Raw genomic sequence first — 22,619 nt, forward strand, 5'->3', positions numbered from 1 at the left:
GCCAGCAGAGCTGCTCCATCCCTCTGCTCATCCTGGAGCCTCCTCTGGGCTCTCTCCAGCAGCTCCACATCCTTCCAAAACCATCAGCTCAAGGTGCAGCAGTGGCCAAGAGCCAGGGAAATGCCTTGCCAGCAGGATGGCAGGGCTTTGTGGCCGTACAAACCTGGCTGTGCTGACATCTTGAGCAGGTTGTGCAGTCTGGTCTCAGGGAAAACCTGGGGAGGTGAGAAATACGGAAAAAATGGAAGCTGGAGAGGATGAAACAGCTGCTTCATGAGGAGGCTGAAAAGACTCTTCAGTTTGGAGAGGAAGCCAAGGCAGCTACAAAAAACCACAAAGATGAATGCAGAACAGTGAGTCAGAAAATCCTGCAACACCATAATGAAAATTAGCAGACACAATGAAATTAATAGATCAGCTTGAGAGAGAAAAGAGGGAGACTGTTTTTATGCAGTGAGTCAGGAAATTTTGGAATTTGTCGTCACAGGATGTTATGGAAATGACAGTGTCAATGGGTCCAGGATGGGATTGGGCAATGTTGGGAACAGGAGGCTCATAAATGGATACTACAGCTTGGGATGTGTCCACAACATCCTTAATTCAAGGAATCACAGATGCTGGGGACTGGGGGCAAAAGGATTTAAATATATCAGACTTGTCATTCCTGAATAGTTTTTCCCATTTCCACTTTCAAAGACTGAATACCAGGTTAGGTGAGCCACTGATTTTAGCATTTCTTATATTCCTGCAGGTAATTCCTCTTCCTGGGGAAAATTTTCGCCATCTCACCAGCAGCCAAATCAGGACAGCAGTCATTGCTGCAGAGCTTTTGAGCAGGACTTTTGGGAGCAAAAGTGGACAATATAAACACAGAACTTGTTAATCACTCTGGAAAGGAGGTAAATCCAATGTATTGATGTATTCCCAGGCTGCCTAAGCTTGCCGTGGCTGATGAACCACAAGCTCCACTTTTCCCCCCAGAACAAAATGTTGGGAAGGTAGAATTAGAAAGAAATTATAAATATGACTCTTTAGCCAGAAAGGCTAAGGAAGAAATACAAATGAAAGCACGGTTTGAATAATTCAAAGAAACCAGTCTGGCATGCCAGAACACATTCTGTCCCCCAATAAAACTTAGCTGAGACCCCTCTCCCCAGTCTTATAAAGAAAAGTCCAAAGTACCCCTGATATAACTAAAAATATGCAAAAGCAGCGATTTCTATAGGTTGCACACAAATGTTACTGTATTAGTATACTTAGAAAGATTGGTTAGTGAAAGGAATAGAATATTCCAATGTATAGGTTATATAAGTAATTGAAAAAGAGAGTTCTATCTCTTGGTTCTCTTAGTCTCTCTTGGTCTCTCTCTTGCTACTCTCTTGCTATGCTCTCTTAGCCCTCTTGCCTCACTCTTTCTACACTCTTACTGCTCTTTTTTTCCCCATCTCTCTCACTTCTGTTCTGTTACTCTCTTTCTTAGCTATCTTAAGTCTTGAGCTCCTGTATTCATATTTTACCCCCTTTTGTATTGTTCCCTCTGAGCCTGCTTTGAGCTCTATCTGCTGGCTCATAGCAGAGCTCTCTCTCTCTATCCCACGCCCTGAAATAAACTTCTAACACCCAACTCGATTATAGAGGTCTCTGCCGTGTCTCAGACCGTCCCCAGAAAGGGTCTCCTACACAAAATCCCTGAGTGTAGCCAGGACATCAGGCAGGGCTGCAGGCTTTGGGACAAAACCCACCACACTTTGCATGTTCTTGTTAAGGCAGAAATACAGAGGTGATCTTCTGGAGAGGGTCTAATCTGGGAAGGCTGGGAGGGAATGTGAGGAATGCTGAGCCTCCCACGTGGGAGGGACACACTGCCCTGGTCTTCAGCTGGTGACTGGGGTGAAACAGCAAACGGGATTGAGGAAGATCCTACAGCCAGCACAGGAATTTGGGGCCTTCCTTGGGATCAGCAGGTGCTGGTCATTCTTCCTGCCAGGAGAAAAGGAGGCTGTGAGTATGCCAAGGATAAACTGGGGCTGGCTGCTGCTTGGTGGTTTTAGCCATAACGTTAATTCTGCTTACATAAGCTTAATACTTTCTGCAGTAATTTAGTGCAACTGGGCAAAGAATTCAATCTTTTCTAAACTACAGCTGAAGGAAAATCAGTAGCACGAATTTGTGAGCTGTTGGCTTAAATGCACTTGGAGGAATACTGTCTGCATTTTTGTATTCCTGTTTTACTGGGAGAAGGCAACTGCAGCTGGTTAAGGCAGAGCACATGGCATTTCACAGACCCCAGGAATCCATGGATAAAAAACCCTTCCAGTGCACCCCAGTTACACACAAACCAGCAGGCTGGATATTTTTTTTGGTTTTTTTGGTGACACTTTGGTATGTAAAGCATTTTCCTTGGATGATTGATGCTTGAAACTTCTTGTATCCTGAAACAAGCTAAAATTAGAAAGGCTTCAAGCTATGCTTCCTACAGATCCATATATGTCATAGGATGTGGCTGTTGGCACTTTAGGATGATTGATTGTCAAGTTTCACAGGCTGCTGAAGTGTAAAAGACGTGATTTCGAGTACCATGGCGAGCAACAAAGTGGATAGGGTTCGTCAATTGTTTGTTTCGTGGGAAAATAAATGTGAGGTGCTTCACTGTGCTGCTAATAAAGGGTTTGGAACAGCAGGTCCAAAGGCAACTTGGGCCATGGATGAGAGCACTTCTGAGCCAACAAACTGTGTGAGAGATTTTCTCCTAAGAAAACTCTCTGTGAAATTCATTGGAGAGGAATTAAACAGTTCAGGAGCTTTGCCAGGGCAGTGCCAGCCCCCAGTCAGGGTTTCTGGACACTTTTCCAGCCACCACATCTGTTCATCCACCTTCCAAGTAATAAAACTTGATTCTAGCCTTCTCTTTAATGTGAGAATATCAGCGTTAAAGGAGGTAAGTCTGTCTGTCTGCATCCTTTGACAGCTTCAGGAGGCTGGAAATATGCTTGACATATCATCTGGGAAGCTGAGAACTCAAGACAGTTATTCCTTCAGGGAGCAGATTGTGCGTTTTAGGTTTGATGTCAAATATCCTGAAGGATGCTTGTTGTTCCCATCATTGCCAAGCAAGAAGCAAAGGGAGGGAACAACAAATCTCAGCTGAGACTCATTTTAACGAGATCCTTTCTCCATTTAGCTCAGGGGAAAGAAACTCATTGGTTACTCGAGGTGCAGAGCTGGATGACACCAATCACAGGCACAGGAGCCCAAATCAGGTGTGGAGAACTGTGGTGATGACTTTCAGTCACTGAGAATTTGGGATCATTTAGGCTGGAAAAGACCCTTGAGATCACTGAACCCAACCATAAACTTAACACTGCCAACACCACCACTAAAAAGTGTCCTTAAGAGTCTCATCTTCAATTTTAAATAGCTCCAGGGATAAAAGTAGGAAGAAAGTGTGGAGAGATGAAGGATGAATCTCTGAGAACATCTGGGACTGCTTTAGACACCACAGTTTCTTTGAGGCACTGTACCTGTGTTTCTCAGGATGTTTGATTTGTGAGGAATCACCCTGTCACTAGATTTAAGAGAAGCTGAGTTTTGATACCAGCTCATCCAAGCCCATTCTTGACCACAGACTACCCAGTTAACTTCCTTGCACCTTGATTTCCCCTTGAAAGGAAGAAAATATTGCAGAGAATTTGCGGGACTAAAAATCAAAGTATCAATGCACTGATTAAAAGATGAAAGCACCTTCTTCCTTTGATAAGATTATTTGCTTCTCAGTTGTCCATTCCCCTTTAGAAATGATAACATTTTTCCCCCCATCATATTGATATCTGACAGCCATCAAACCTTCTCCTTCATGCTGTGTTTTCACTGCTTTCTCACCAAACCCTCCTATTGAGCAGCCTGCAGGAGAAATGGAGGAGAATATGATCACCTTTCACTCCTTTTTGCTCACTGGATGGCTGTGAAGGTTTCCTCCAACCATGATGTTTCTGTGATTCCGTGGCATTTTGAACCAGAACAGAACTTTTCCGTGTTTCCTCCTTCACTGAAAAAGTTTGGAACATATTCCTGAGACTGCAGAGGCTATGTCCTTAGAGGAAGATGTCACACAGAGTGCCTTCCTGCCAGCTAGCTGGATATTTTGCTGAGAAGTGTGGAAAAAAAGCTGTTAGCACCTCTCCTTCCTCAGGAAAACCCAGCTCCAGAAAACAGGAGGCACAAAACAATGCAAGAAACTAGAAGAATTTTTTTTTTTTTTTTTAACCTTTTCTTGTTTCTCCTTAACTGTGTAGCACCAGAGCAGAGCTCTGTGGATCAAAGAGAAACCAAATCCCAAAGAAAGGATGTTCTCCCTCTCCACAACTCCCTGACAGGAGGGTGGGGCCAGGTGGGGATCAGGCTCAGCTCCTGGGTGACAAGTGACAGGACGAAAAGAAGCGACCTCAAGTTGCACCAAGGGAAGTTTAGATGGGATATGAGGATAAAATTATGCAAGGAAAGCATTGTTGAGCATGGGAATGAGCTGCTCAGGGTAGGGCTGGAGCCACCATCCTTGCAGGGATTTGAAAGCTCTGCAGATGTGGCACTTGGGGATGTGGTCAGTGGTGGCCTTGGCAGTGCTGGGGGAACAGTTCTTGATGATCTTAAAGGCCTTTTCCAACATAAATGATTCCATAATTCCAAGACAGATACCAGGACACATCAGAGCTCAGAGTGCACAAGGAGAGGGTGAGGGTGGCTGTGGAACCCCTGAGCTGCGGGGCTGGGGTAAAAACACGGTGGTTTCTGCCCTGCTGAACTGCAGGATGGGATCCTGGCTGGATGCCATTGTCCTGTCAGCTCCAATTTGCTCTGCTGGGGCTCTGCAGGTGAGCTGGAGCCGTGTGCTGAGCAGAGCTGAGCACGGCTGTTGCCAGCCTTAGCCTTCAAAATCACATTACCCTGATAAAATGTGCAGTCCTGGAGCTCTCCAGGCAGCACCAAGCACAGGAGCTGCCTTCTTTCCCCATGCCCAGCCTGTGTTTCCCTTACCCCCCACCACGGGGATTTTTTTGTTTATCTGATATTTTATTTTAACAAAAGTGAAGCTACCTCCACAATAGGCTCCAAATAAATAAATAAAACAGGCATATTCTCTTCCAGCACCCCTCTGGCTGGGGGGGATTACAGTTTTTGCATGGCATTGCACATGAGTGATTCCCAGCAGGAATATTGGCTTTCTGTGGGATCCAGTATTTTTCCATTAGCATTAGAGTCTTGCTGGATTTAAATGATGAGCGGTGCTGCACCCAGTTGAAATGGGTTGGATGGTGGTATCTGTGTGGTCTTAATCAGATAAATCACTTTGAGAAAACTATATTCAGCTTCTGGCCAGCCTCAGGCTAGTTTTGGGGGAGTTGCCAGCGTGGCCCATCCAAAGACAAATACAGGAGGTGGAGGAAGTAGCTCTTGGAGGGCCAAAATTTGGGTGGTGAGGACACCACCACCTGATCCCCAGCACTGGAGAGGGGAAGGTTGTGGGGAAGGAGGAGGGACATGCCCAGGGAACAGAAAACCTCCAGGGGTGGGTCCTGGGGACCGTGTTTGGCTGCCTGTGCCAAAGAAATGTGAAGTGTCAGGGTGCTGAGGAGCACTGCCAGAGTGGAGGAAAACAGGGCAGCATCCCAGGGAAGAGTGAAAGATCCCCAAGTACAGATATCAGATAAAATTCAGTGGCATGGAGTCCCCACATAACTTCTTTGGGGGCTAATAAGAATTTCTGCTAGGAACTGGGATCCTGTCCTCCCAGGACCGGCCCAGCAGGCAGAGTTTTGTGTGCACAGGTTTGTCTCCAAGCTGTGGGGAGCTGTAACGTGATGCAGCCGTGGCAAAGAGGAATGTGATGAGTAGATGTCCCAAGGAGTTATTTTCAGAAGTAAAGGGGATACCTAGTCACATTGCAAAGCACTGCCCTGGCACGTCCTTTGGGGCAGGTCCTGTGCAATGTTTGAATCCTGACCAAAAAGATTAAATCAGTTAAAGGTTAAATCTGAAGAGATGAGGGAGAAGCCATTCCAGTTATCCAGTCTGGCACCCTCCAATTTATGAGAGGAGGTAACAGGACCTTGGTTGGTGTAGAGCAGCAACAGTTCCAAATTGGAAATTCCCAAAAATGGTGGATAATGGAAGTTGTTTCATACTCAGGAATAGAGAAAACATAAAGCTGGAGAAGGAACTTAGTCGGGAGGAAGGGACAATAACATCTCTTTGGCAGCACTGTGTGTGTCAGGGGGAGCATGGGGTGTAAAGCAGGCAAAGACAACAAATAATGGGTGTACAGGAGCTGGAGTGTGCTGGAGGCACCTGGAAAGAGTGAATTCAGCCAGTGTTCAATGTCCTTAGCAAATTATTCTGCACTTCTGCTCTTAACAGTGCGTTTTTAACCCATGGCGATCTCTGCCTGACTGTTACCATTCCAAACCTCAGCATCAACCTCTTGCCTAAGAGTAAGAGCTGAAACCACAGATATTTTGGTGCCTGCAGTCTGAAGGGGGGGTGTGCTGGAATCCTGTGTGCTACAACTCGAGCATCAGAGATCCTGGCAGACACTGGATCCCTGTGGCGTCAGCGGGCGGCGTTCAGAAACCTGCGCTGGGATAATCCCCCGGGAGGTGCTGGAGCCTCTGTGGGGACAGACCCCACCCCAGAGTGCCCAGGCTGGCAGCAGGGCTTAGTGACATGCCAGAGATGAAGGTCAGAGACTCCTGAAGGCTGCCCTGTCAGGCTGTGTTTTTTGTTTCCAAATTAGACGCTGAGCTGGCAGCAGAAACTCGGGAAGTTCTTCCTTCCTTGGGGCCATCACCTGTGGGATCGTGTCCCTGAGCCCCCTGAGGTGAGACCCCACCTGCAGAGCTGCCCCAGCCCTGGATCCCAGCCCAGGGAGCAGCTGGAGCTGCTGGAGAGAGCCCAGAGGAGGCTCCAGGATGAGCAGAGGGATGGAGCAGCTCTGCTGGCAGGAAAGGCTGGCACAGCTGCCATTGTTCAGCCTGGCCAGGAGAAGCTTTGGGCTGAGCTCAGGGTGGCCTTGCAGGGCCTGAAGGAGCCCCAGGAAAGCTGGAGAGAGACAATTGCCAAGGGCTGCAGGGACAGAACACAGGGACTCAAACTGCCAGAGAGTGGGATTAGATATTAGTCGGATATCAGGGGTTGGATATTAGGAAGAAAAGTTTTATTGTTAGGGTAAAAAGCACTAGAACAGTTTTCCTAGAGAAATTCTGGATGCCTCATCCCTGGAAGCATTTCTCAGTGACATGGCTTGCTCACAGAAAGAAAACCCCAAGAGCTGCCTTTTGGTCATAAACTGTGACTCCAGCAGGAGTGGGTTTTTTTTTCCTGTGAGTTGGATGAGCTTTTTGTACAAGGCATTTCCTCTAGAGGAGTTTGATTAAAACAGAAAGGTTCCTCAGAAGCAAAGGTCAATGACCCTCTTATATTTTACCTGAATTTTTATTAAAAAGAAGTGTTTTCCCTCTTCCTTTGTGTGCAAGGCCTGTGTGTCGAGAAGATGCCAAAAAGGGAACTTGTAATTCCCATAGCCCCTGTCCCTGCTGCCAAAGCTCAGCCATGCAAACCCAGTGAAAAACTCCAGAGTCTCCAACTGCTTCAAGATTTGATGATGTAATATTTGAAGCCCAACAGTGACTGAATCTCTAAAACCAGGGAGCTGATTTAGGGGGCAAGAGGAAACAAGGACAGGTGTATTTACTGCTCATCGAGGTTTTACTGCCCTGTATGAAAGATTAATGAGCTCTGAACTTGTGGGCAGCCAGTTTTCCTGATAAAGGAGCTGGAGGGGGTGCTGACACCCCCATATCCAGGTGAACACAACACACCCTGATCTGGGTGGGTCATGGTTTTGATTTCTTGAAAAAAAAGAGGGATTGAGAGGGGGAATTTAACTAGAGACCACATAAAATATTTATAAGCAGAGCAAGTTGTAATATCTGCAGATTTGTTTTTTTTTAAAGTTCTTTTCATAGAATCACAGAATTATTGAGGTTGGAAGTGAACTTCAAAAACTTCCAGTCTCACTATCAACTCAGAACCATCAAAATCATCCCTGAACCACATCCCCAAGTGCCACCAGACACCTCTTGAACACTTCCAGAGCTGTCAACTCCACCACCTCCCTGGGCAACTCTTTCCAATGCCTGGCCACTCTTCCAGGGAAAAAAGTTATTTCTGTGTATCTAATCTGAACTTGCCTGGCACAACTTGAGGCCATTTCCTCTCATTCTTTGACCTGAGAATAATTTTTCATGTTTAAAAAATGCCATTCTTGTAAAGTCACCAGGCAAGGAAGCCCTCAGAAAGGAATCTATAAACACTCAGCTGGACCCTGCCCTTGTGGTGGACACCTTGGAGCTCAAATTTCATGGGGCAAAGCTAAAGAGGGATGAAGTCATAAACAAAAGCTGTGGCCACCCTGGCTGCAGGAAGACCTGAACCCTGTGAGGGGGCAGGGAGCAAAGATTGGGGCTCTTCAGTTTGGTATTTGAGCAGGGTCTTCTCTGCCAGCCATTTATTTTATTTAGTGACTCTAAATAGAATCAGGGTGTCCCCCTGTGCAAGGTGGGGGATGCAAGCACCAGCCCAGGATGCAGAAATGAGGGAGGTTCTCTCCAGAACCAGACATCTTTCACAGAGGGAGTGTTGGTCACAACAACCCCCTGGAGCTCCAGGCTGGGCAGAGGGGCTGGAAAAGCTGGAAAAGCCCTGGGGGTGCTGGTGCCAGGGGCTGGACACGAGCCCAGGGGTGCCCAGGTGGGCAAGAGGCCACTGGCCCCTGGGCTGGGTGAGGAATTGTGTGTCCAGCAGGAGCAGGGCAGGGATTGTCCCTCTGTGCTGGCTCTGAGAGGCCCCTCCAGGGCTGGCTCCAGTTGTGGCTGGTGCAGGAGAGCCCTGGAGGGGCTGGAGCGTGTCCAGGGCAGGGAACGGAGCTGGGAAGGGTCTGGAGCCCCAGGAGGGGCTGAGGGAGCTGGGAAAGGGGCTCAGCCTGGAGCAAAGGAGGCTCAGGGGGCCCTTGTGGCTCTGCACAAGTCCCTGGCAGGAGGGGACAGCCGGGGGGGTCGGGCTCTGCTGCCAGGGAACAGGGACAGGAGGAGAGCTCAGGCCTCAGGCTGGGCCAGGGGAGGCTCAGGGTGGACAGCAGCAGGAATTTGCCCATGGAAAGGGAGCTCAGGCCTTGGCAGGGGCTGCCCAGGGAGCTTTGCAGTGCCCATCCCTGGAGGTGTCACCTGGAGGTGGCACTCAGGGCTCTGGGCTGGGGACAAGGTGGGCATCGGGCACAGCTGGGACTCCATGGGCTGGGAGGGATTTCCAAATTTAATGGTTCTGTGAATGTCCTGCTCATCCACGAGGATCCTCACAAACCCTCATGAAACACAAAAAACCAGCTGGAAGCTGACTGTAGAGTGGATGTCAAGTGTGAATTAAATACCCAGGAGGTCATGGAGAAGATGGACCAATATCCACTGTCACCACCTGAACAAAAAGCCCAATCCAAAACCCAGCACAGAAAAGGAAAAGTGGGGTTTTTTTAAATGTCTAAGTATTTAAAAAGCATTGATCAGTATTTGTGGAGTCAGGGGTGTTACTCAAGTTAAAAACCACTGCAAAAAATGCTTTGAGGGAACAGAAAATAGTGTGGTAGAGCAAGTGGATGGCAAACTGTACTGACAAACATGGTTTCCCCTAAAAAAATGGGATAAAAGAGTTATCATTTCAGATGCTGACATGGCAATATGTTTTAGATCAGTTCCAGATCTCAGAAATAGGAGTAAAAATATAAATAATATAAATATAAATAAGAATATAAATAAAAAATAGATTTTCACTGAATGGCATTTTTTTCTTTTGTGAAAAACACATTTCAGTCCTTGGAATTCATCTTGAATAAGAGTGGAAACCTTTCAAAGAGTCACAATATCAAAAAATATTTCATTTCTGTTGAGCTTCTAGGAGAACTTTTTTGAATTTCCAATTTCTTTGAAGGTAATACAGTATCACATTTCCTTTGCATCCCATTTTATCCCAATGCTGTGCCCAGCAGCAGATGAACTCGTGATCAGCTGGATTTGGAGCCTTCTGCTCTACACAGGGCTCTGCAGGACATGAGCAGGGCAGGGTGGGCTTTGTTTTTTTTTTTAAATTTGGAAACTTTGGTATGCTTGGTTTCAACCCAAATGACCTGAAACTTCCCTCCTGACAAGCCCTTGTTTTGCACCAGATCAAAAAATATTCCATTTGGATAACTTCCCCTTGGCTTTGGCTCTCTTGCTGGCCCAGAACAGGAAGAGGCTGATAATAAATTAAAAAAAAATAAAAGCACAATGAAGGCAGCAGCTCAGAAGGATCCATTTGTCAGGGCCATAACTGAGTGAACATTTTTTGGCACTTCAATCAGGCTCCATCAAAACCTCCATCTCCTGCTCTGCACCAGATCCCGGGGCTCAGTCGGGGCTGAGGAAACATTTGCAGGCAGAGAAGGCTGGGAGTGGGAGTTTTATTAAAGCTGTTTTCAGTCATTGTTTCCCCGTGGGGAGGCTGCAGATTCTCTGCTCCCAAAGAGGGGTCCAGGCCTGGGTTGCCCCATGCTGACCCTGCAGCAGATCCCAGCTCTTGGGCTGCATCCTCTGAGCTCCAGGGTGACCCCTGACCTTCTCCTGGGCTTTTCATTCCCACTGCCTCACTACTCACCTTTTCCTTTTCCCTTTTTCCCTTTCACTTTTTCCCTTTTTTCCTTTTTCTTTCCCCCTTCCCCCCTTTTAACTTTCCCCCTTTCCCTTTTCACCTTTTCCCTTTAACATTTTCCCTTTTTTCCTTTTCCTTTCTCCCTTTCCCCCCTTTTTCCTTTCCCCCTTCCCCCTTTTCCCTTTCCCTTTTTCCTTTTCTCTTTCCTTTTTTCTCTTTCCCTTTGTTCCTTTATTTTTTCTTTTTTTCCCCTTGATCTCTTTTTCTTTCCCCTTTTCCCCTTTCCCTTCTCCCCTTTCCCCCTTCCCTTTTTCCTTTTACATTTTCCCTTTTCCCCTTTCCCTCTTTTTCCATTTTTCCCTTTTCTTTTTCCTTTTCCGCTTTCCCTTTTTACCTTTTCCTTCTTTTCCATTTTTTTTAAATTATTATTTTATTTAATTTTTTTTATTTAAAATGAGCAAACAGGGGAAAAAAACCACAAACACGTGGAAAGCCTTCACAAACTTCCAGCTAATTGCATGGCGGGCAGAGACCAAAAAAAAAAAAAAAATTAAAAAATTAAAAAATAATTAAAGCCTAAATGGCTCCAAGCCTAATCCCCCTAGGCAAAAGGAGGGGTGTGGGAAGGTCTGGTGGCACTTGGGAGCACCAGTGCCACGCTTTTGTCCATGGGCTCTGCTGGCCCCGTGCTCCAGGAGGGGCCTGGAAGTGAAGGGGAGAGTCAGGGGGGGCTCAGGCCCTGGAAAGCAGCTCAGGACACGGGGTGAGATCAGCTGAGATGGCTCAGCCAGGCTGGGGGGATGAGGAATGAGCTGCCTGACCTGGGTAGGTCATGATTGAGGCCAAACCTGTGAGCCCTGGCCAGGGAGAGGCCGGCAGGGATGAGGATGAGGATGGGCTGAAACTCCCGGTGCCCCGGCTGCCAGCCCCGGGTCCATCCTCAGAGGGCAGGGAGAGCTGAAAGCCACACACAGCCAGGGTTCACCCTGCTCTTCCAGGTGCTGAGATGCCTTTGGCATCTTCAGAAAGGATTTTGGGAAGAAATTCTTCCCTGGCAGGGTGGGCAGGGGCTGGGATGGAATTGCCAGAGCAGCTGGGGCTGCCCCTGGATCCCTGGCAGTGCCCAAGGCCAGGCTGGACATTGGGAGCTCCTGGGACAGTGGGAGGTGTCCCTGCCATGGCAGGGGATGGGCTTTAAGTTCCATTTCTAATTCTGGGATTCTATGACCTTATCAACACCCCCAAATATCTTCAAGGCAGGTGCCAAGGGGATGGGGCCAGGCTTTTCAGTGGTGCCCAGCAAAACCTGCAACACACAAAGTTTCACCTGAATATGAAGGAAAACTTTCCTGTGGTGGTGACAAAGTGTTGGAAGAGGCTGCCCAGAGAGGCTGAGGAGTCTCTTTCTCTGGAGATACTCAAAACCTGCCTGGACATGATTGTGTCAGCAGGAAAAACCTTTCTGTGCTCTGAGGCATTAAAGTAGGACAGGAGGCAGCCCCAGGAGCATTGATGGGTACAGGAGTCAGCTCTGGGGATAGTACACAACGCTGGCTACCCACTTATCATGTTACCTGCTGATGCTGAGAGGTATTTAGGCCTTGTTTGCACAAGTTGTAGTAGAATTTTACATATTTGATGTAATTAAGCGAGCATTGTTCCACCCCCCCTGTAGCAGAGGTGCTGTTATAAAATCAGTGAATTTAAATCGTTCAGAGTGAGGTACCTGGTGTGTCTTGTCTGCCAAAGGTGTGGGCTTAGAACTGCAGAATCACAGAGTGGTTTGGGTTGGAGGGAACCTTAAAATTCATCCCATTCCATCCCCTGCCATGGGCAGGGACACCTTCCACTATCCCAGGCTGCTCCAAGCCCCATCCAACCTGGCTTTGGACACCTCCAGCCACTGGGCAGTCACAGCTGCTCCAGGCAAAACCCATCCATTTTGCATCAGCAGAATTATAATCCTGTGAATCTGAGGGTAGAAACCATTTTGCTGCCTTACAAGTAGGTTTTACTGGAAACAATTTTCCTCGTTATTAGATTGATCCGCACTGCTGATGTCTCTTTGTAAGAAGAACTGCACCCATTGAAGGTGCTGAGGCTGTTATTTCAACAAGACTCCTCCTCCTGACTGAAATAAATCTGTAGATTTCTGTAGAAAAGTCTTGAAAAGCTCTACGTGAAAACTGGGTTTGATTTTGCATGAGAGTGAATATCCTTCCAGTGCAGTCAGGCAGTGAAGCCATCAAAACATCCCATTCCTACAGCAAGTGGCAGAGTGTAAATCAGTGACCCTCTTCATCTACAAGAGCTCCTGAGCCTGTCCCCAAGCTGCCTTATCAGCACATGTGCTCAGGGAAACCCAAGGACAGAGCTCCTACTCACATTTCTCATCCTGGTGAAAAAACAAACCATAGCAAACCTCAACCCCGGCAAACAATGGCAACTTTTGGTGTGTGTTTGCAGCCTGACCTTATCCCTGCCTGACTTACACTCTGGGAAACTCGGGTGTGGAAAGATTTATTGTCACTTAGCCAGTGTCCACCCAGACTCAGAGGAGAGGACAGCACGGAGCCACCGCTGCAGCCAGCGACTCAAGCTGCCAAATTTCTGCTTGAAGAATGGATGGGGAGTGCTGGGGGGGCTGAGTTTGGGGCTGAGTCTGGCTTGGAAGGCAGAAACACCCCTTGGTTCAAGCAGAATTTTAAGTCATATGAGGAGGGGTTTATGGGGTTTTTTAGTCTGGAGAAAAGGAGGCTCAGAAGGGACCTTGTCACTCTCTGTGGCTCCCTGACAGGAGGGGACAGCCAGGTGACCTCTGCTCCCAGGGGACAGGACAAGAGGGAACGGCCTCAGGCTGGGCCAGGGGAGGCTCAGGGTGGACAGCAGCAGGAATTTGCCCATGGAAAGGGAGCTCAGGCCTTGGCAGGGGCTGCCCAGGGAGCTTTGCAGTGCCCATCCCTGGAGGTGTCACCTGGAGGTGGCACTCAGGGCTCTGGGCTGGGGACAAGGTGGGCATCGGGCACAGCTGGGACTCCATGGGCTGGGAGGGCTTTTCCAGCTTTAATGATCTGTGAATATCCTGCTCTATGAGCCCCATCTCCTCCTCATCCTCTGAACAGCATCCACTCTCTTTTTTTTTTTTTTTTTAAATTTGATCTGGCCTCTTTTGATGACTAAGGGAACAGGAAGATTGCGGTTTAAGTACATAATTTTCATTTGATGTGACAGGTTAAAGCTATGTGCATTTAGAGCAGGCTTAGATTATTTTAGTTCAATTGCAACACTGATTTAGGCCCTGACTCACTCTTTGAGGCCTGACTTCATGTAGATATATGTTGGCTTAAATCTGCTGCTGGTGAACTGCAGGCACATGTGTGCATTGCTCTGCTGAGATGCTGGGGTAGGGGTGGACTCACTCAGCAAACACAGCCCTGAATCAGAGGCAGGGAGAAGTAGATTGTGCTTGTTGGGTGGGTTTTTTTTTTTCCCCCAGCACAAAGGCCATACTCCAGAGTTTATTTTCCATCCCCCTGTGCCCCTCCCAGACACTGGGCTGTGTAATCTGCCCGTGCAGCGAGTGCTTTGAGGCCAAGTGCCCTGGAGCCTCCCTGGCTTTGCTGACAGCTGGGCAGCCTAAAAACCGTGGAGAAGCAAATTGCTAAAACTCACAGAGCAGGCTGGGAGCAGTGACCTGGAGGTGACTGGCCTGGCTGGAGGGAGTGGAAACTGCCTTACATGGATTGGCAATGTGTTCTGCCCTGTACAGAGCCCCTGTGAGCCCCCAGGGCGCTGCTGCAGCCAGCTCTGGGTGCCCAGCATGAGACACACGTGGAGCTGATGGAATGAGAACAGAGCAAGGATGAGGGGCTGGATGAGGGGCTGGAGCACCTCTGCCTTAGAGACAGGCTGGGAGGGCTGGGATTGTTCAGCCTGGAGAAGAAAAGCCTTCAGGGAGACCTCTGAGACCCCTCAGTTAATGCATTATAAGAGGGTTGGAGAGGGGATTTTCACAAGGGCCTGGAGTGACAGGAGAAGTGGGAATGGCCTTGAGCTGAAGGAGGCCAGGGCTAGAAGAGATATGAGAAAGAAATTGTTCCCTGGCAGGGTGGGCAGGCCCTGGCACAGGGTGCCCAGAGCAGCTGGGGCTGCCCCTGGATCCCTGGCAGTGCCCAAGGCCAGGCTGGACATTGGGAGCACCTGGGACAGTGGGAGGTGTCCCTGCCATGGCTGGGGTGGGATGAGATGATCTTTAAGGTCCTTTCCAACCCAAATCATTCTGTGATTCTATGATTCTCAGTTTAGGGCTGTCCTGATGGCAGTGTGATGCTCAGCAGCGATGTGGGCAGAGGTTGGGGCTCCAGCCCCAACATTGTTTTCCTGTTTTCCATGGGAAAATGTCTCATTTCCAGGTGGAGGGAGGATAATTTGCATGCAGAAGCTTTTGTGTGTTCAGTAGCTGTCGGACTTTATAGGTCAGCCTGTGACAAAGGAAGTGCTAGCACTTTCCCAAAACTAAAGGCAAGGTTTTTTTAGGAACTTGGAGTACAAAGGAGAGAGTCATGCATGCAGAGGGAGGCACAGACATTCTTAGGTGCCTTAGCTAATGCTTCCTTATTACAGGAAACTAAAGCTACCCGAGAGTGTTTCTTTGAATAATTAAAAAAAAAAAAGAAAAAGCTTTGTGGGGCAGTCCTTTCTGCAGCAAATCTGGAAGTGGATCTGGACCTCTCCTCTCACTCGTATTTCTCAAAGTACAACAAGCAAACAGCGTTTTGTGTGTCTCCTTAACTACATCCCTCCATCTCCAGCCCTGGAGTGGAGGGGGAGGAGAAAGGGAGCTGCCAGCAGCTCTCAGTGATTGATTCGTCTCGTGTTTTCTTATGCTGCGCTCTAACAACTCGCTTAAAAAAAAAAAAATATATATAAAAAAAGAAGACAATGACAAATCAAAGCGAATATTTTCTCGCTAGAAATTCAAAGTGCCCTGGGTCGTCCCTGAGTATTTTGCTATTAAATGTGCGGCTTTATCCATCACGTTCGTCTGGGAGTTTTGGGTTTTTTTGGTTGTTTCTTTTTTTTCCTGCTGGAGCTCGCAGCGTTTAGAGGAGCAATGTCTTTTCCCCCGGAGCCATTTGCTTCGATAATTGCCGTGGTGTGAAGCTGTCGCTGGCTGCTGTCACCAGGGGACAGTTCACGAAGGTAAAAGCGCTGCAGTTCCCCACGTGCTGCGAGTGCTGGAAGTGCCCTGGGCAGGGATCGGGTGTCCCGCCTGGACTCCTGCTTTGTCCTGGGCTGTGCTGGGGGCTGAGGGCTGTGCTGAGCCCGGACAGCTCCGGGGACGAGCAGATACAGGGTCCGGGGAGGAGGGCGGTGAGGGATGCTGTCCCCTGGAGCACGCACAGGGTGAGGTTCGCTCCCCTTCCCTCCTTCCCTCCTTCCCTCCTTCCCCCTTTTCCCCGCCTTGCCATTCCCCATCAGGACAAACCCCTCGGTGCGGGATTTCCAGCAGAGGGGGATTCCTGTCCCTGGAGCGGATCCAGGCAATCGGGAGCGCCCAGCCGAACTTTCCCGGGGCTGCAGCGGCTCTGACACCATTCCCAGCTCCTGGCAGGACGCTGCTTCCCCCCTCCCACCCAAAATACCCCCAATAAAAACATCTCCAGCCAGCTCCTAACCTGCCCTTCCCTGCGATGGAGCCGCAGCGCTTCAGCGGGTCTGATACCCGAGGGAGGGAGGGAGGGAGGGAGGGAGGGAGGGAGGGAGGGAGGGAGGGAGGGAGGGAGGGAGGGAGGGAGGGAGGGAAGAGGCAGGCAGGAGTTCGGGTTACGGCTGCCGCATCGCCGCCTTCCTTCGCTTCTGACTCCGGAGACGCGGCCGAGGATGAGCCCCTGGCCGGGGCTGCGGGGACAGGACAGGGACACAGCCGGGCAGCTGTAGCCGCCATCCCGCCGGGAAGAGCCGCCCGCCGCCGGAGGATGCGCTGGGAGAGCCTGGGGAGAGGAGCTGCCTTCCCCAGCTCCAGGTAGGAGCGAGAGCAGCGACTCCCTGCGCCCCTTCCCCAGGTAGGAGCGAGAGAAGGGACTCCCTGTGTCCATTACCCAGCTCCAGGTGGGACCATGAGCAGGGATCCCCTGTGTCCATTCCCCAGGTAGGACCATGAGCAGGGATTCCCTGTGTCCATTCCCCAGGTAGGACCATGAGCAGGGATTCCCTGTGTCCATTCCGCAGGTAGGACCATGATCAGGGATCCCCTGTGTCCATTCCCCAGGTAGGACCATGAGCAGGGATCCCCTGTGTCCATTCCCCAGGTGGGACCATGAGCAGGGATTCCCTATGTCCTTTCCCCCTCTCCAGCCACTCCCACCCGTGGATGTGCCCTCGGAGCCTCCTCTCCCACTTTGCCAAACTCCCTCGGTGGGTGGGGAGAGGGAGAGGAGAGCTGTGACCCTGCTTGGAAAGCGGGATCCAAATCCAGACCTCTCTATCCAGGGATGTCCCCAGCAGTGTGTGGCCCCAGGCGGCTCCGGACCGCGATGTCCATCCCCTGGTAAATGGGGTATGGTGGTAATTAGCACCAGGGCAATCACCGGGGGTGAAAACGTCCTAATGAGTAATCTCACTTGCAAGATTTAATGGGTGTTTTACACGGGTGAACATTTTGGCAGCCCCACAGAAAGACCAGGATCAGTTAGGACAAAGCCAGGGCAGTGTTCTCCCCCCTGTCCTGCTGGGAGCTCGGATCAAATGCTGAAAAAAAAGAAGATCCACGAGGCACAGGTAAGTAATTAAAAAAGCAGCCACTGGACCTGATCCCACAAACATTTCTGTGAATAATCAGCACTTTTAAAGCCAAGAAGTCATTGACAAAGGAAGGGCCCCACGGTTGGATTTGTGTTCCTTTGCCCAGGAAAATTTTTCCTCCCAAAGTACCAGACCTGATGCTTTAACAGACACGTGAATGCAAAGACTTGGTTCAACTGTTAGAGGATTATAAAATTCCAAACACCAAAAAATGACTGTGCCAAGAGGCAGCATGAAACAAAAGGGCAAAGCATGAGCACCAGGCTCACCTGTTCCAAGTGCTCCCCCAGCTTAAAATAGGGGGAAAAAAAACCATCTGCAAGCTAACATCCTAACCCTCATCCTACAGTGATAAATCATCAGGACTGAGCAGCACCCAGAGATTTAGGAGTGATGTTGGAACATCTATATTGGCAATTTTTCCCCTTTTGAATTTTGAGGTTTTGGGTTCTGAGGTTTTGAGGGTTTTTTTTTGTACAACCTGCATAATTATCACTTCTCTACAGTGCTATTTTACTTCTTCCTTCATGTGTCTTGAGACTGTTTCCAAGGGAGAAGAGGAAGATCCTCATTCTATCTGAAATACCATTTTCAGTTTAATTTCTCTTTTGCATTCAGATGAGGAAAAACAACAAGCACTACTACTTGTGAATGAGGCTGCAATAAATAATTTGGTTTGGGGCCACAGAATTTTTGAAGAATGGCGCTTCTATAACTCAGAGAACTGGACTTTTGGAGTCCTGACAGTGGCAACAAAAGCCTAAGGACGAAATTTCCTCATGGCTTTGTTTATGAAGATAAGAGGAAAGTGAGTTGGATTTTATTCCTGTTCAGCACAATGCAGCACAGGGGTTTACACAGGGTCAGGTTGCTCTGATTCATCCCATTGTGGACAGTTGCTTATCTGTGCTGAGATCTGGGGTTTGGAATAGAGCAAGTAGGATAAAATTGCTGATTCATGAGGCCATTCTGAAATAAGTTAAATATGCCCATTAGCATCAGTGATAAAAGGAACATAGGGGTATTGGAGGGATAGAGGGAACATTAAAAGAAGAGTCTATTAGCATTGGAGAGAAATCCAGAGAGGCATGGTTGGTACTCAGCAGGTGAAGGGAGGACAGAGACAGGAGGAGAAGGCTTTTAGGCTGAATATTTAGGAAAAAATACCACCAAAGATGAGAGAGAAGGAAGAAGTGCCCCAGGGCATTACTCTTTTCCCTGCCTGTGAGAGAGGATGCCCTTGGCTGGCTGCCTGACAGCTGTGTTTGCATCACCAGTGCAAGTGGATTAAGTCAAAAGTGTCCAGATATGCTCCAAAAAAGGACACAAAGCACCTGCAGTGGGGGCTGGACTGCACTGGGTGTCCTGCCCAGTGTCCCTGCGTTGATGATCCGAGCTCTACAACAGGACACCTCCAGCCCCCACTGCAGCATCTTTCTCCATCCTGGAACAAGGATCCAGCCTTACTAAATACCCAAACTGAACATTTTGGTGGGTGTTTAAGGGCCAGGATCCATCCAGAGAATTTTGCAGGTGGCTTGGAAAAGCAAGCTGGTATTTTAAAATAGAAGCAAGCTTCCTTAGCTTGGCTAAAGGCCCTGGGAATATATTTCTTTTTGACTCCTCAGTTGCAGCACTTATTTCCTATGACATTACCAGAGCAGTGACACTTCCTGCCAAACTGTTTCAGTTTGAGTCACTCCAAGACACAAACTTTTTGCTGGCTTTAAGAGCAAAATTGCATTTTGGCCTGAGGATGCTTTTTTGGCTTTTCAAAACAGATGTTGTGATCAAGTGCTCATGGTTGGGAGGATGAGATCAAGGTGCATTAAGAGCTAATGGATCTTGATTATTTTTTATTTTTTTTTAATAGGGAGGAGGATGCATCCTCTGGTTCAAAAGATTCCTGTGCCACAAAGGCCTTCCCTCCTGCCATGAGCTTGATTCTTCTTTAGGCATCTGGGTAGGGACAGAGGCAGAACCCAAGCACACCTGGGCTGGGCCATTTAATTTCCATTTTAATTTCCACACCTGAGGTGAAACCTCTGTATCTGAGCTGGGAACACTTTTCTGAGTGGATGAGGCCCACGAGTGTTTGTTCTTTCCCTGTAAAGACAAAGATGAAGCTATTAAATGGATGAATGTTGCCTGCAGATCTCCCCCTGTGCCTGTGCTCTGCCTCTGGCAGAGTGGCTCTGTTTCAGTTGTGTTTATACAATTTAAGTGTCTGTGGTTAACCACAGTAACTCACCCTCTGTGGTACAGAAAATACAATCCAGAGGAGGAAATGGTGCAAATTTGCCTCTGAAGGGGTGAAGTTAAGGAGTTACTGTGGGTCAGGTGGCTCTTCTGAAATTGCCTCATAGCATGATGGGGCAAGGAAGTGAAACTTGAAGGGACTCTTGTTCAGCTACTGAATTTCAACCAATTTATATTTGAAAGTTTCTCCTTTTTTTGACCATGTTTTTTCTTTGATTGCTGTGAAAAATGTTTCTTTGCTTATTATAGCTGTGCCAGTGTTTAGGCCATGTTGGCCCTGACCTTGAGGACACAGTTGTATGCATTTATCTGTATATATGGTAAATGGTATTTCATTTGGCTTCTATTAATCTAGAATGTAACATCTCACTCTAATTTTTATTTCTCTAGAAAATTCCTAACTTCACTTGTTCTTACCGTACATTCTTTAAATTTTCATTGCTCTTAATTCTCTCCTTATTAAAACCCAAAATGGTAAATAAAAACCAGCCCAACCTTTCACAAAGAAAATTCACATCAGAAAAATTCAGTGCTGTTGGAGTCACAGGGTCAATCAGCTAAATGGGTATTAGTAACATAATGACAGAGCATAAGCCAGGCAACACAGTAGGATTTGCAAATCCATAACAGTAATGCTCCTTTTCTATCTGTTGTTTAATTGATGGCTTAGGGATTCCTGCCCTGGGTCTGGGACAGAGTCACTCCCTGGCCATAAAACACTGGGGTCCTTCTGGAGAACCAGAGGTTCATTTTAAACATGGAAAGCTTAAAATAAAACCCAACCCTCAGATATATATTTTTTTTTTCTGTCTAGATCCCATCACAGCAGGCCTGGGAGGAACTGGGAGAACAAACCCCACTCCCATCACAGCAGCACTGCAGAAAAAAAACATGAGAGAAGAGCCAAAGAGACAAAAATAATCAAAACAAAGCCAAAAACACAACAAACAAAAAACCAAACCAAACAACAACAACAAAAAACTCCCCCACAACACTCCCTGTCCCCTCCTCCCCCCAAAAAAAAGAAAAAAAAAGAAAGAAAGAAAGGAAAAAAAGGGAGAAAAAAGAAATAATATTATTATATATATAAAAGAAATAATATTATATAAATAGATCATAAATGATATATGATTTATAAATGATATATCATTTATTTATATAAATATATTTATATAAATATATTTATTTATACAAAAATATAAATATATTTATTTATATAAATAAATGATATATAATAATATATCATTTATTTATAGTAATATATATATTTATAGTATATTCATAAATAATGAGCCCAGCAACCCAGTGCTGAAGTGATAGAAACTGGTGTGTGTGGAGAAGAGTCTAACTTTTTCTTAAAAAAATATTTTTCATTTCGTCTTTCTCTCTCTTGATTCTGCTGCACTTCTTCTGTACTTTTCTTTCTCCACTCCTGGATTTCTCAGTCCCCTTTGCGCTGAGCTCCTTTGGGATCCTCCCTCGTGGGGAGCCCTGCTTATCTCAGCTCTCTAGGTTTGAAGAAAACTCTTGAGCTCGTTAGAATCTTGTTTCTTGTGTTTATTAGAAGGTCATCACAAAACTTGGCAGCTCTCTCCAGACTGGCTGCACAATTTCAATTCACTGCAATCTGGCTCATTTTCTTCTGATGGTACAGAATGGCCTCACTTGTGGCTCACTTTGGGTTTTGAATGCACAAAATGGCCCTGAACCATTCAGTTCTTTTATCTTTATACTCATTCTTATCCAATTAACAATAGACACGGATATTATTTTTCTTAATGAGCCAATGACCCATCACCTGAGTGCTGCACTGTGACATTTTCTATCCAATCACTCACTATTACCCAAAAACCTCGAGGAGAAGAACATGAAGAAGAAAGAAGAAGGAAAAGAAACAACATTCTAAATATTCCATCTTGCCTTCTGCTTTCTAAACTATTTTAAACTCTAAACTTTTTCACCCAGTGACTTAAGAAAACTCTCTAATCTACACACTCACACTTTTAGCTTTTCTAACTTTAACATCTCTTTTCATGTATCACCATGAAAACATGCTCATGAATTTTCACATTATATGAAATTCAGTGTTTTTCTGGATCTCAGAGTTAAGTTATCAGAAGCAAGGGCACACACTCTGTGTCTCAGACTCCAACAAAGAGGAGCAGTGCCTTGCTCTGTCTTGCTGATGGACTGCCAAGGAGACACCATCCTGAGAGCAGAGGCTGCTGAGAGGGATATCAGAGGGGAAAAGGTTCACTAAGGGTAGCACAAAAAGCTTTTCCCTTGTTCTGCACTTTTTTTTTAGGATTTCCACCCTTTTTGCCTGCCAGTTTGGGTGAGCACAGTGTTAATACATAAATATGATGACCCAGCCACTGCTGAAGCCATTGCATGGCCAGAGATGTCATTTTGGACAGCTCCAATCTGGCCCCTGCTCCTCTGAAACGTTTGGATTTAGGAAAAAACTCAATGTTTCCTGCTGCTCTTGACATTTTCTTATTATCTATGTGTGCTTAATCCTTCTCTGTGTCATGCTGAGCTTATGAAAAAGCAATTTAGGGGCTTTATTCCAAGGAAAATTGAGAGTTTGCAGCTTTTGCTAGTCCTTATACCAGGGCATATGTTACATTCAGTGATTAGAAAAGGCAAATGGGAATAACACTGCTGACTTCTTCTGTGCAGGATTTGAGGTTGGAGCTCCTGGTCACATCTGAAGTCGTGCCTCTCATTTTGGGGCTGCAGCTGTTGGAATCTTTATAAAGCAGGGACTCCTGCAGATGGTCCAAAGCACTTTGGGTTTGGGTTTTTTCCCTGGCTGATGTGTG

General features: G+C 47.3%; 1 protein-coding gene across 8 annotated transcripts in view; it reads left to right on the top strand.

The window, feature by feature from the left end:
• B3GALT5 (beta-1,3-galactosyltransferase 5) overlaps positions 1 to 22,619 on the top strand; it is a 359,311-nt gene that overhangs the window by 320,084 nt on the left and 16,608 nt on the right. Inside the window, exons 1-5 of one of the 8 annotated variants that reach the window (XM_058834287.1) lie at positions 11,305 to 15,933; positions 16,603 to 16,756; positions 17,400 to 17,511; positions 18,154 to 18,343; positions 19,409 to 19,498. The gene's annotated coding sequence lies outside the window, so the exon portion shown is untranslated. Of the gene's footprint in view, positions 1 to 1,872; positions 2,002 to 11,304; positions 15,934 to 16,602; positions 16,797 to 16,842; positions 16,923 to 17,399; positions 17,512 to 18,153; positions 18,344 to 19,408; positions 19,499 to 22,619 lie in introns of those variants that run through there. The other 7 variants (XM_058834233.1, XM_058834251.1, XM_058834271.1 and 4 more) reach the window with 7 other exon arrangements.

The sequence above is a fragment of the Poecile atricapillus genome, chromosome 1, assembly GCF_030490865.1.
Source record: "Poecile atricapillus isolate bPoeAtr1 chromosome 1, bPoeAtr1.hap1, whole genome shotgun sequence".
Classification (NCBI taxonomy): domain Eukaryota; kingdom Metazoa; phylum Chordata; class Aves; order Passeriformes; family Paridae; genus Poecile; species Poecile atricapillus.